Source organism: Adiantum capillus-veneris, chromosome 18 (assembly GCF_014529385.1).
Source record: "Adiantum capillus-veneris isolate H3 chromosome 18, ASM1452938v2, whole genome shotgun sequence".
Classification (NCBI taxonomy): domain Eukaryota; kingdom Viridiplantae; phylum Streptophyta; class Polypodiopsida; order Polypodiales; family Pteridaceae; genus Adiantum; species Adiantum capillus-veneris.
The window spans coordinates 71,145,029-71,160,650 of record NC_140948.1 but is presented as its reverse complement, the minus strand read 5'-3'; positions in this window follow the sequence as shown (position 1 = coordinate 71,160,650).

Sequence of the window (15,622 nt, the reverse complement as noted above, 5' to 3'; positions counted from 1 at the left end):
CAATTCTTGAAATGATGCACTCCTTGAAATATGCACTTTACTTCCTAATGAGTAGATCTTAACTTTTTACTAAATAACCATATAATCTTGAGAAGAAAGTTCATTCAATATAATCCTTGAGACTAAATGGCACATGACATTCGATGAGGGTGGGTGAGAGGACCAATGGCGAAAAAGTGTTTTGTAGGATCTCAAGACAAGGTAAACTTGGAAAAGCAGAAAAAAAGGTGCTACCTCCTCATGAGCCGAGGCTTCAACTTGGAAACCTATGGGTTTATGTTAGACAAGGGGAACTAGAACCTAGGAGTCCACCACCCAACCACCCACTATATAGCATAGCCCGTAGCCCTTTGCCCTAGTTGGACTCCATTTCCACATTGCCTAGCCCGGCCTTGCCCTTGTCTAGTCCGGCCTTGCCAGCATAGCGGAAGCATGGTGGGCCCATAACCCACAGGTCCCAAGATCGAAACCTGGCTCTGATACCAATGTTAGACAATGGGAACTAAAACCTAGGAGTCCACCACCCAGCCACCCACTATATAGCATAGCCCCTGGCCCTTTGCCCTGGTTGGACTCCCTTTCCACATTGCCTAGCCCGCCTTGCCCTTGTCTAGTCCGGCCTTGCCGGTGTCCTGACAGTTTATGTTCACAAGCGTGTGGACTAACCACTTCACCCATGCACACATCATGTACCCATGCCCACTTTTTTAAGCCCATATTCCAGTAAACATGGGTTGCCCACATTGTCCAAGTTTATTTTGTGCATGGGTTTGGTTTTAATGAGACGCCTACAGCCATGAATATCTAGTGTTCTTTGTGTGGACTATAACACCATGGATCCTTTTACCCCCCTTCATTAAATGTCATGTTGTTATTGAATATCTAGTGTTCTTTGTGTAGACTATAACACCATGGATCCTTTTACCCCCCTTCATTGAATGTCATGTTGTTATTGAATATCTAGTGTTCTTTGTGTAGACTATAACACCATGGATCCTTTTACCCCCCTTCATTAAATGTCATGTTGTTATTTAGTCATGAGCGAGATAGGTCCTGAGGATCAATAATGCTCACCCACCACTTAAAGCCATCGTGAATTTATCTCCAAAGCTTATAAAAATGAATTAAATGCTAAGGCTTTTTCCACTAGCATACAACTAATAGGGAAGTACTAAGAGACTAGCATGCAAGGGATAACACAAATACAAACAATCACGTGGATTTTTTGAGAGCTATAGACCACCTTCAAATGTGAAGAGAGGGACAATGTTTTCCTATGGAAAGTTCTTTTTAGATTTATTCCAACCGGGGATAAGGCAAAAGCGAGAGGCTTAGGTGAAGGCACCCGTGTCAGATGTAAACACTTGAATGCTACCCTCATGCACCCGTGTCCGATAATCAAAGTCGAGTGTCCGATAATCAGAGTCTTCATGGGCACAATCTACAAGGTGGATGTACACACATTTGCTTTAGACACAACCTTGTAATTGGCTCTAGATGCATCAAGAACAAGGATTTACTGACTAACAAGTATAGTAAGAGCTAATGTATTGAGAGCATTCTAACAATCCAGAAATGTGATACTCTTTCAGAAGAAGTGTGAGCCTCTTGACAAAAATCTGGTTTTGGAAACTTGTTGGTGGCATATCCTTACTAGAAGGAATTAGCATTGCAAGCTCCAGAAAAAAGAGTAGGTTTTGGGATTTGATGTTTTTGTTGGAGAACCCTTTGCAAAGGATATGCTAGGTCTATTTGTGACATTCTCTCATTAATTCATATCAAGCTCATCAGAGAACTTTAAAAATAAATAAATAAGTAAAAAAGAGTTGTAGAACACCTTTGGGAAATGATGATTATGGTATAATTAGTAAACCTACTATGGTAAGGGTTAGTTCATAAGAGGGTATACAAAAAGGGTAATTTAAGATAGCACTTGAAACCAAAGGTTATTCTAACTAGCATTAAGATTCTAGCCAGAGGAATTGGATTATATAGATGGTCAAAATGCCTGATTATAAGCGGATTGCAATTCAAGGTTTACAAATAGATATAGAAGGCATGGATGAATATTTTCTGCAAGAAAAACTTAGTCATGGGAGGAAAGTTTTTAAAGAACCAATCTATTCTTACCTGCATAAAAGTTGTCCTCTTTTGCTACTTTAAACAAGTCTTGAGTTCTAGGAACCGATGCATTTTTCAAAATGACCTCTCATCTATTGACTTTGACGGGCTATAAAGCGGGAAAGTGATTGTATCTAATGGAAAAAGGAGGAGCTTTGGTGAGTGGGTCCAAGTATTACAAGCTATCACACTCCATCCTAGTTGACATCACGAAGAATGATAGTGTACAAGCTAGCTCAAGGGTGCTACTCTACATTGTATCTCTCTCAAGTAGCTCTCTTATGTTTTCTACCAAAAAACCCCTTTGTAGTACTTTTGATCCGTAAAGGCACGAGCTGTGCTTGAGGTCTTTTGTACATTCTACTGCCAATTTAATATATATTTTCCATTCACAAGCCATCTCGCGGTTGCTACCCTACATTGTATCTCTCTCAAGTAACTCTCTTATGTCTACTATGTAGTGGTCTCGATCCTCCATTTGTTGCACAAGGCTACTATATAAGGACTAACTAATATTGATTTCAGCCTTGGGATTCTTAATCGTTGCCAATAGCATACTAAATAGCTTCTCAAAGGCATAGGTCGGGCTGGTTTTAGGGCTAATGGCTTCGGCAATGAATTTGTATACTAGCTTGAATTCAAGTGCAACTATTAGAATGCCCTCTCCATCGTTCTTGCACTTCTTTTTGGTTGTTGATGCATCTTCATTTAAAAACTTGCTAACATCATCTAAATTGAATAGTGTAGGCTAAGCAAAAAAGGGTAATTGTAACACATTGGACAACTCTCTTGTCATCACCTCCACTGTCTTGCCATAAATTTCAGTAGTCCCCCTTTTTGGGTTGAAGGTATCCACACCTGTTGGATGATCTTTGCATAAAAGGGAATCCTTGTGGCTTCCATCACCACTTCCAAATTCTAGAGTTTGAGGACCTATTTTTCTTTTTGCTGAAAACGTATTTACTAATCTTGTGATGCGATATCGAGCCATAAATTTCTACCATGGGCTCAAAAGTGCATGTGTCCCATGTGTTGAACCGTAAAAGCTACATGCACTCATTCCTAGACATTCAACTAAGGTTTGTGGGAGCATTCAAGGGTTTCCTAAGAGGAGGCACCAAGGGCATGGGAAAGTTATAAAAGAATGCTTTTATGTTGTAATTGATGGATCAATGAATGAGAAAACTATTGTGTGCCTATTTGTGTCTCTCTGTCTCTCTCTTGCGTCTTCTCTCTCACATTCTCTCTCTAACCACCATCTTTCTCTCTCTTTTTACACTCTCTCTCATTTATAGGGTCTACTTAAGGACCCCCAGGCTAGTATAAAAGCAGTACCTTGCCCCCATTGTATAATAACTAAATCATTGGACATTTGTTTGGTTCAATAGTATCTATGTATGTGTGTGTGAAAATATATTTGTCTCTTGTGTATTCTCTCTGGTGCTCTATACTTCTGCATTGTTGACTTTTACAAAATCTTACAAATGTCTTGATGTTTCAAGATAACCTCTTGCAACATCAAAAGATAACAACAACTATATGTTTAGGAGTTTAGTTCACCTAACAAGCACTCCAAATAGTACTTTTTTCACATTGCAGAGGGGGAAATGGGACACACCTAGAAACACTCGCAAATGCCTCTCTATAGCCTAGGGTATCCAGATCACCCTATCCTCTTAGAAACACCTTTTGAAAACACTCTCTTCTAGTAACAAAACCTCAATTGCACACACCCTCCAACACCCACACTCTTGTAGGGAGCACCCTGCTTCTCACTTTCTCTTACACACAACACCTCTCTCTCTCTCTCTCTCTCTCTCTCTCTCTCTCGCTCTCTCTCTCTTTCTTTGCACAACACAAAGAATAGGGGGTACACACACACACACACACACACACACACATTTAAACAAGACAATGTGTTTTTACCCTTAGTAGATGAGACCTTTCTGTCTCATTCCATATTCAGGTTCGGAATCCCTATCCTGTGTTTTCTTTATTAGTATCCTTGACAAGGATTGGCTTCCCACCATGCAGACCCTACCCTTGCCACATTGTCCGACATGATGGATCACACACACATTCTTATCTAGAAACAATAGTTTATTTTTACCCTCTATTGGCTATAGGTCACAAACATTGGCAATCTGGCTCAAGCACCTGCTCATAACAGTATCATAACCTCAATGATGTTTGTTTTAGTCTCTCAATGTAGTGGTTTCTTTAAGAGTTTAGCTATGTTCCCAATTGCTTGATCATATCTACCTAAAAATTGACACACAGTTGATTGCCTTACAAAATGTGGTGTATCGTTAAATTGGATCTAACCGGATACTTAGAGGCCATGTACCTGATCTACCCACCCCACCTTCACATGCTTTAAATGATGTCCCAAGGGACGGTTTTTTACATCCCTAAATTGTGTGTGTGTGTGTGTGTGTGTGTGTGTATAATTACATCTCCACACACACACACACACACACTTATCTAGCTAACAATTCATTGGCTAACCCTTGGTTGACTGCTTCACTCTTTGGTGATCTCGCTCTCGCTATCTAGACGACAGTGACTTTGGTAAACCTTGGCTGGCTATAGATAATGCTTGAATGCATTGGTATACATTATCCACAATCTGTTCAATTTGAAAAAAATGACTCATGACATACCAATACCGACAAAAATACCTCATTGGACTTTTCCATAATTCTGTGACTCACCCACTTGAAATATATCTGCTGATAATATTAGTACTTGGATTTATTTCTATCACCCTTGTGTGGTAGATTGAGTATGCCATTTCTCTCTTGAATAACAGGTCTTGAGTTCAACTCTTGTCGGATAGAGCCTTGTGGTCTCTTGGGATATTTTAATACGATGATAAAATCCTATTCTTCTTTTTCTTCTTTAATGGAATTAGCATAGTTCTCACTTGTTAGCTTGTATCGATAATACTGTTCACACATGGACTCATTCATGGTGGTCTCCCACTCCAATTGGTTGACTCTAATGTGTGGTTTACAAACACTTACCCTCACATGCACCTACCCACATGATGGGCGCGTGGTTCTTTGGAATGCTTGGTGCTCGCCACACCTTATCTCTGCGATAGACAGCCTTGCGTACATTTGTGCAATCAAACATGCAGCATCGTGCACACGGCCCCTAGCAAAGCTTGCTCTTGGCTCGTCACAATCTCCTCTCAGCAGCGATCGTTCATCCCTTTGCCTCCGTGCGCATCGAGATCACATGCCTATTTCAAGAGGATTCACATTTGCCTTTGTTGTGCTGCGAATGTGGCTGTGAACCAAACCCAGATGTTCTTCACTGCAAGCATTTCTCATGGTCATCCATAACCGGCAGTCCTGGTTCGTGCTTCTCACCACCTCTATGCATCTCTCACGATTTGATAAGCAACACACACACACACACACACACACACACACACACACACACACACACACACACACACACACACACACACACACACACACACACACACACACACAGATTGTAGAATGCTTTTAGAACACACTCACCCATTGGTGAGTATCAACACAGAGAATACAATCATCACAGAGTGTTCATTATCAGTCACAGATTTTAGCAGCAAGCAAGGTAGCCCATGCAGCTACTATGGATCAGGATTTCATGATACACACTAGCCCTTGCCGGCTATCAACATCTGCTAACAGCTTCCATTCTTGCAATAATCAAGCCAGTGGAGTCAACGGCATAAGAATCAATCATCAAAGGCATTATCGCTTTTGTAATCCGTTCGAACACATGACTCAAGCTAGCATTCGACTACACAGGTAGGTGTGCATGCACCTACTTAGAATCTGGTTATATTTTAAGTCTCCAAGACAAGCATGCTAAGGAAATCTTGTTTAAAGTTTTTTTAATATATAGATCATTATGCTGGACTGTTTGGTGGCTTTGTATGAAGAAAAAGCATTGAAGTTATAAATGTTTCACACATTACATTGCAGGACAGAAAAAGATGTGTTGACCTAGCCTAAAAATCTATCTTAGTGTGTTTTGAGAAAGATAGCAATTTGGCTTTTTGTACAAGAGTTCATTTTGCAAAATAAGATGCATAAAATTATATACTTAAATGCATTAAGAAATCTATGGTTTAACGACTTTTGCGGTATAAGCCATGAATGGCGAGCCGTAAACCTCCCGTGGAGGGTCTCATTGTGAGATGGCAATAACTGAATTTTTGAAATTTGTTCGATTTACAAACAAGATGCTGCCCAATTTTTGCCAGGCAGGTAATGTTAACTGTACCTATTGAGAACTTGGTCTCTTTGATTCAGTGACATAGTGACTCCTACTTAGAAAAGCATAGTGACTCCTGATAAAGTGACAATGATGGGTAAGTTGTATAGATGGTGGCAAAGACCAGTCGTAGATAGAATCTTTGGTAAATATGATATTACTTATGATTTTTTAACCTAATCCTCTTGTTGAATGCATTAAGAGAGGTTGAGTTCATAGAGTTTTCAGAAAGCTATTTCAAATGGGAGCAAAGTGATGCCCTAAATTGGTTAGATTTGCTTACATAAAACCTTTGGAACAACAAATACACACTTAGTTTTTTAAAGCATTAGCATAGTGAACATAAATAGTTTTTGGTTGAACATTTGTATCTCATTGAATTTGCAGTCTTTAAAGAAGATTTATGGTCTGTAATCATACAAAAAAATGTTTGACGTTTAAAGTGGAAGTTGCAACTCGAAACTGGTAAAACATGAGGTTTTTTTGCCATGGTATGAGACAAAGGAATAACATCTATGTTGTTGAATGCCTTAAACCTCTCGTGAGGGTCTCCTTGGAGATGGCGATAGTTGAAATTTTTGAAATTCGTGAAGAATACAAACGAAATGCTGTTCGATTTTTGATAGATTGCTTATATTGTTTGTAAGACAAATGCCGAAAGTAAGCTTCTTGAAACTCTGAGACTGACAGAGAATGGAGATAGGTTCGGGGTTTATGTGATTCATAAAATTCCCACTTGGTTTCATAATCATGACTATCACTTGTTGCTATGGGATGCATAACATCTAGCAGGCTGTAAACACACTCTTAAATGATAAACCCCGGGTTTTTGGCATAAAAACACATAGATAGGTACCTATGGAGAATTAGGTCAATTTTTGTATCATGCATGGTCGTAGATACTAGCACTACTTTGAGTCTAGTCAATGAATATTGGGATACACACACACATACACACACACACACACACACACACACACACACACACACACACACACACACACACACACACACACACATTAGGACATGCTCACACAGACACACAGACACACACACACACACACACACCTATTCACACATACACACACAAACACATGCACATTCGGTGATTTTTGTCAGCATTGTCTATCTGCATTTCAGTTACCTATTTACACACACACATGCACAATCAGCGACGTCCATCTCCACACACACACACACACACACACACACACACACACACACACACACACACACACACACACACACACACACACACACACACGCGCGTGCGCGCGCGTGCACGCACACACACGCACGCCTGCACGATCAGCTTTCTTTCTCTCTTTCTTCTTGGTCCTTGCCTCAGAGACACATTCGAAGTAGTATTTGTATTTCTCTCTCTCTCTCTCTCTCTCTCTCTCTCTCTCTCTCTCTCTCTCTCTCTCTATCGCACGCGCGCGCGCACACACACACACACACACACACACACATTTACAATGGGGTATTTGGATCTTTCTCTTTCGCGTTGATCCGCATGTGTACTCACTCACACACTCACAATGTGTGCAATTCTGTTATATGAAGAGATTCTGGGCAGATGGATTTGAAAGCTCATATGATGGGAGTAGCTATTAACCAAAAAGGAAATTGGGTTGTTTACCTTTCAAGCCTATTAGGCATCAATGGTTCTTGAGATACCCACAGAGCTACACAAGAAGAATGCAACCTTTGGTTATTATTTCAAAAAAATTGGAGGATATGACGCACAGGTAGGTGCATCAGCACCTACTCAGTAAATTCTAGTCTTTTAATAATTGTTTATTACTGATATGTTATTTCCTTGAGCGGATCATGCTCTTTACAATTGTATGATGTAAACTCTTGAGCATGATATATTAGTGGATGAATATTATGAAAACATGATATATATATATATATAAACATCATGCCTCGAAACCTTAGATGAGGATCCGTATGAAAATAACAATAAATTGATGTGTGGAAAATTTGATCAAAATACAGGTTGAATGCTGGCCTTTTTAGAATTTCTGTTAAACAGATTTATACTCACGCTATGGTGATAAATTGTTGGTGTTTTTCCAACAAGATAGCCACAACATGAAAAATAATGAGGTCTCTTAATTATTGGTTCTTAAATAACATGAGCATTTGTATATACACCTTTTTTATATGCTATTGCTGTCCATATATTGTTTAGTCCGTAAGGATGATAGGTACTTCCTCATGATATTATGGAAGAACAGTATACAAGTAGGTACATTGGCATTGACCGTTAGAAATCAACCTCTTTTAAGGTTCTAAATCTAAAACACACACATGTTATGACAAATGTTATAGAGATCGAATGGTATCCAAGGCCAATTGTTTGACATGAATGCGTCAAGGTTGGGTAGAGCTAAAAGAAAAAACACCCTTTGTATGTGGAATTGACTCAATCTCAGGTGACTTTTGGCCTTGAAATGGACTGTTGTCCGAACTGTTTGATGGTTGTGAGTATTCCTCATGCATATATGCCGGTAGAGGCACTTGAATAGTTTCTTTAGCTGAACTTTATCTTATGAGAGCTTGTAAAGCACAAGGGGCTTCATATGTTTTCCCCCCCCTTGTAAACGATTTCATTTCTGAATATATGATTAGCTTGACCTTCCTTATTATTTATCTCTGAAAGCAATCTAGTTGGGTGGTATCTATAACATGTGGGATACCCATGCATCACCTGCATAAGGTACCAATGCTAACTAAATGTTGTGTTGTTTCCATGGGTGCAGGTGAGGGATACCTTCTCGACTATGATTTTCCAAGTTCCTTGGCTTGAAGATGACGGACTATTATATCTTCTGGCCCTTGATTTCAACACTTGTGTATAAAGACTGTTCTGTACTATGAATGGGAATTATACCACCTTTTCATTGACATAGTTTCTAGTGTCTTTTGTAATGCGAAAGGATTCTTTGGTGTAAATGTTATATTGTTATTGGAACACACACACACACACACACACACAACCGATTTCACAGTACAGACAAGCAACAGAGAAGAAGGGGGATGGGAAATGACACAAGAAATATGAGAATTGAATGGGTTCTTGCTTAGCTTCTTTGCAAAAAATGGGTTAGAAAAAATGTTCTTCTCGGCTCTCTTTAAAAAACTCTTGCTTCTTCTCTCAAAAGTGGAAAAAAGCCCTCCAAAATGCTGCTTCTTTGCTATTTATAGAGGTTTTTAATCTATTTTTAACAAGTGTGTGACCACCCAAGACAAGTTTCCACCTTTCCCTTATGAAGCTCTGCATGCATAAGCACCTTATATCTCTCTCTTGGTGCTGCCTTCATTTCTTGCTTTTCCCTCACAAGAGATCCCCCCCCCCCCCCCCCCCCCCCCCCCCCCCCCCCCAAAAAAAAAAGCACTAGCGATATTGTTTGTGGGGTGGGGGCACACTCGGGGAGGAGCAGAGAAGCACCGAGGGAGGAGCTCCTGTTCCTTTGAGGGCAAGGGTTGTGGTGTAGCTAGGGCTGTGAAGTTAGGGAAGGGAAAAGGCAAGGAGGAGTGCATAAAGGCGACGATAGTGAGGGTGATATTGCGAAGCCGATGACGACGAGTGGTGCCCGGGGTTTGCCTTCAAATTCCTAGATTCCCAACGAATATGAGGAAGAAATTAATTGGGTTCAAGGGAAACAAGCGAGTCAAGGTCTGGACAAGTTAAAACAATGGAGGCCCCCTAGAGGCAGTTATCCAGTTAATGTGAAGGCAAATAGTTGAACTATAGTGCATATGTCACTAGATCCTTAGACTTGCAGGTTTGTAAGTTCACTTTCTTTACGTGAGGAATCAATCTTAGCTATGCAACAATCTTTTTGATGATTCTGAAGGAAGCGTGGTGTGCTATTGAAATTAATGAATACAAAAGATAACTTTTGAACTCTTGGAAATGCCATAGCTTTTAAAAGTTCAATTCAATATGTGGTACAAATGTACCTCAAGGGAGGAAAAGACTAAGCTCAAGATAAAGAAAAGAAAAAGAACAATAGTCGAGTGTGAAAGCTATGCACGCACACTAGACAACCCCTTTAGGGCTTTCGGGTAAACTGGTCAATAGGATTGCAAGGTTGGCATGAAGGACAACATTAAATGAAAATTAATTTAGGATGAAAATCTTGAGAATTCGTGAAAGAGATAGTCTTTGGTGTGAAAAATGTTTAATATAGGCTAAGCTTTTTTTTTCCGGATCCTTTTCATTCAAAATCATTAATAATTGCTACCACTTAAATTTAAATCTCGTTTACCCTTCGCCATCCGTCGACTCTTGGGCCACCTGCCTCGTCCAACTCATTGGCATGCCGATTGTCCTTAGTTTTACAAAGGGTATCTTCATAGATACCCCTCTAATCACGCACGTTTCAAAAAAAATTTGGCACACTTACTTGCTTCCAGCCACTTTTTGATTGTCCTTAAGTTGGCCCTTTTCATATTCAAATCTTTTGACTTTTCATTTCACAAAGCTTTTCATATTCTACACTATTACCCTTCACATTGACATTTTAGATGTTTTATAAGTTTTTTTAAATTGATTTGCTAAAGGCCTTGGTATCTATATGGGTGAAGGTAGTTCGTGTCTCATTGTTTGACATGTGTCTCTCGAGAAAACCTTAAAAGTCTTGGAAAAAAAGACATCATATAATTTCAAATGCTATTTTTCAAATTTGCATTATCGACACACTATTTATATAACCATGCAAATAATACTTCATTTACAATATACAATATGCATTTATATAACCATGCAAATAATCATGACATTTTAGATGTTTTACAACTTTTTTTTATTGGCTTGCTAGAGGCCTTGGTATCCATTTGAGTGAAGGTCGTTCATTTTGATTGTTTGACATGTGTCTCTCAAGAGAGATTTAAAAGTCTTGAAGAAGAAGACATCGTATCATTTCAAATGCTATTTCTCAAATTTACACTATTTACACACTATTTATATAACCATGTAAATAATACTTCATTTACAATATACAATATGCATTTATATAAATATACATACGGTACATATTAGGTCTATTTGCGATTTCATCTATCTATATCTATATTAATAGATAATGGGGGAGGGGATTCTGGCTCCCCCCCTGACACGTAGCGTTCTTAGATGTCTCCGGCGGGAGGACGGGCCGAGAGAGAGAGAGAGAGAGAGAGAGAGAGAGAGAGAGAGAGAGAGCATTTATGTGGTCCGACAAGGGAGACTAGGAGAAGAAGAGAGAGAGGGACCTGACTCCGAAAACAAAAAGAAGAGAGAGAGGGAGGAGTTCTTCGGATTTGACCTTCACACGTGTCCTTGGGAGAGGACGGTTAGAAAGAGACGGGCTGCGGGGGTTTAATATCTTTGAAAGGAGCGATTAACTACAGGGCGGCCATCACCTGCAAGTCTCTCTCTCTTTCTCTCTCTCTCTCTCCCGCTCTCCAGAGTCCCCTTTTCCTTTTCCTAGGTCTTCCTTCTCCGCTTCAATTGCTTTGTGCGCACCTGCTGAAGTTGCATCGGATCTTCCATGGCCGCAGGGCGAGAGGCTGGATGACATCGAGCGCTACATTGTCAGGCAGGCCAGCTCCTACGGTGCGCAGCAACGGCAAGTGACTCATGCTGATACTCCTTATCCTGTTGTTGCAGGTCAATATCGTCCCCATTGCCTGCACAGCCTTCAAGCCACAGCCATGACGAAGATCCTTTTCCAGGCTAGCAATAGCCGCTGCTTTACTCAAGTGTTTGGAGCTTGCCATTGCCACGGCCCACACAGACGTACCTATAAGCATCAACATCTCTCTCTCTCTCTCTCTCACACACACACACACACACACACACACACACACACACACACACACACACACACACACACACATTACACACACACACACACACACAATATCAACTGCAGCACTTGTTGAAGAAGCCTGCCTCCGACATGGCGACTTTGAGCACCAAGAGTGTTGTTTGCGTGGGCATGAGTGCACGTTGTGTGTGTGCCCACTGTGAGAGAGAGAGAGAGAGAGAGAGAGAGAGAGAGAGAGAGAGAGGCACGTGATAGGCACCTCAGGTGCTTTTCCAAATGCGTCAGTCACGTGCATCTTCCACTTGAGAGAGAGAGAGAGAGAGAGAGAGAGAGAGAGAGAGAGAGAGAGAGAGAGAGAGAGCTGCCTGTGACTTCTCCTACATCACCTCACTTAAGAGAGAGGCGAGCAGAGACAACCATCAGCTACACTAGCATCGTTGAAAATCCATCGAGCATGCTCGCCAGACATGAGGCCATCACATGCATTCTCTCTCTCTCTCTCTCTCTCTCTCTCTCTCTCTCTCTCTCTCTCTCTCTCTCTCTCTCTCAACACACATCGTGACCCAGACACGGGTCGTAACCTCTTTGCTCTGGCAGGTGTGCACTGCAGCTTGACAACTCATGCGACTAGCGAAGAGAGAGAGAGAGAGAGAGAGAGAGAGAGAGAGAGAGAGAGAGAGAGAAAGAGAGAGAGATGCGGCATTTGCCTGACGTACGTGATGTTTTCCTTGCGGCTGTCCATCATTTTTTTGTCTTCATCGTTGGCGGCAGCAATAGCTAAGCAGTGCCACTGTCAGGCAGGACTCAGGAGTCCATCAAAGGTTGTCTCGGTAAAGAGGATCAGTTGCATCCTTTGGAAATTGTACAAATCTTCTTTATAACGATGTTACCATAGGAAATACCAACTTATTATGAGACTGAGGAATCGAGGATGACCAGTTGCATGAACAGCCTTTGACCTACAGAACTGAGAGGAGTTGTCTTGAGCAAGTTGTAACTTGCTAAGTTGCTACGACTCACGAGTACGTCATGATGTTGCCCATCAATACCATGATGTAGAGCATGAGCAGTGCAACCAGGATGGTCACTGGTGGTGAATGTCTACTACAACTCACGCATTTGGCAAGGCATGCGTGAGTCGAGGAGATGAGATTCCGTGAATGGCTGTTGAAATAGGATTCGGTGGCGACGCCAGGGTTAGAAAAAAATAGTCTCTCAAAGAATTAAGGGCAAACATGAAATTTCTCGGTCAAAGCTTTTACCAGTAATTCCACTAATACTTTAGTAAATTTCTCAGTTTTCTTTAGAGTTGGGATTTTACAATTTCAGTTGTCAAAAATACATTCCCTTTATTTTTCAACACTAATCTACACCAAACACAATTGTTGAGCGGGTAGGGGTGGGGCGATCATAAGCGGGCAGCATTGTTCCAAAAAAATGATTTTTCTAAACATACAAAATTTCTTTTCTTGAATTTAACAAGAGGAAATTTCAAAAAATTAGGTTTGTTTTTTGGGTTTTTACAATTTCTCTTTATTTTGGGGTGGAATTTTCCCTTGCCCTCAACCATCATTTTTGGAATTAAAAATGGCACAATATTAAGTTGAGACACATTTTTCCGTAACATTGAAGGGCATTGATGGTTTGATGAGCTCCATCAAAAGTGGACGTCGCAAGAAGACATAGAGATACACTTTACTGAGATTTTCTCACTTTAAAATCACATATCACATCTGAGACTGAATTCACACCTATATTCAGGCTTTCCACATGGCAAAAGAAGACCCGTTGCAAAGGACTTGGCTGGTAAATGAGGAAGCGAATGCTCTCCACGTGGCAAACAAAGACTCAATCCAAAAGGACTTAGCCGGTAATGAGCGAGAACAAGCGTCACGGACATGGTGACTACTGAGCACACCTAGCAGAGGAACGAAAATGAATCGTGTAGACTAGTTGTGCCATGCGGGGAGAGGGGGATGGAGAGATATGAGAATCCGGCTACCTTCAAAAGATGGCAGAGTCAATCCCAAGTAGGCGGGCTCAAACAAGCAGAATCCAAGTGCCAACTTCTCGCAAGCATTGAAGGAATGTTGAAACAATATATATATATATATATATATATATATATAGAGAGAGAGAGAGAGAGAGAGAGAGAGAGAGAGAGAGAGAGGGGGGGGGGGGGTCCTTCATTGGAAAATGAGGGTTGAAAATGAAATTTGTGGATGCACCACTATCTAGCTTGGACAACAAATAGCAGTTGACAGAAGTAATACAACAAACAGTCGTGCAGTATAGTGGAAGTTCTGCAACTGCTCCATTGCGCAACCTATTATTGGCCACATCTTCACCCACCTATGCCCCCACCTACTAGCATCCACATCCACGCCGCCCTGAATATGCACAACGATGCCAGCCAATCCATGAGCCACATTTTCCCCAGCTACTCCTTGGCCTCCTTCCATTGTAGAGATCACTCTCTCTTTCTCTCCCTAACACTGCATCAAGATTTAGCCTGCATTGTACACACACGGGCTTGCTCTTTGTACCTTCCCTACTATCATATTCAGTTGCAGGAGCAAAATGTACCTTCGATCAAAATTGTGCATAAGTGATAGAGTGGCTTGTAGTATAAAGAGATTAGTATAATTCAAGCAATTGCCTAGTTGTGCAGAACGCTTGAATGTGCATGAAAGCACGCAACAGGGAAAAGACAACTAGAGACGAGATGTGTGTGTGTGTGTGTGTGTGTGTGTGAGAGAGAGAGAGAGAGAGAGAGAGAGAGAGAGAGAGAGAGAGAGAGAGAGAGAGAGAGATGTGGCATGTGAGCTAGCACTTCTCTCTTAGAGATTGCAAATTGCCTTTAGAGAAGACAACAGAGATCAGTGAAAAGGGACTGAGACAAGGAATCGCTCATTTTTCACGGTGCTCACTTGGGGTTTTGGTAGTCATTATATGCAGCGTGTAGTTGGTTTGCGCCTTGCCGGGCGGGGGTAGAGAGAGAGAGAGAGAGAGAGAGAGAGAGAGAGAGAGAGAGAGAGAGAGAGAGAGAGAGAGAGAGAGAGAGAGAGAGAGAGAGAGAAGGGGTGGGGTGGGGGGGGGGGAGCGTGTGTGTAGGCAACACTAGAAGTTGGACAGAGTCCACAAACCTGAAAGTCATACAAGAGAGGGATAGAGAGAGAAATGAAGGGAAGGAGGGATACATAGAGAACTAGGGGAATGGAGATTGATAGAGAGAGAGAGAGAGAGAGAGAGAGAGCGAGAGAGAGCGAGAGATGAAATGATATATTTAACATCTTCAAAAGGCCAAAACGACATATGAGACCAAACCATTACAAACTATTGAATCTGATACCATGTCTGGGTACATAAAATGAAGTAAAATAAAATGAAAGCAGAACAAA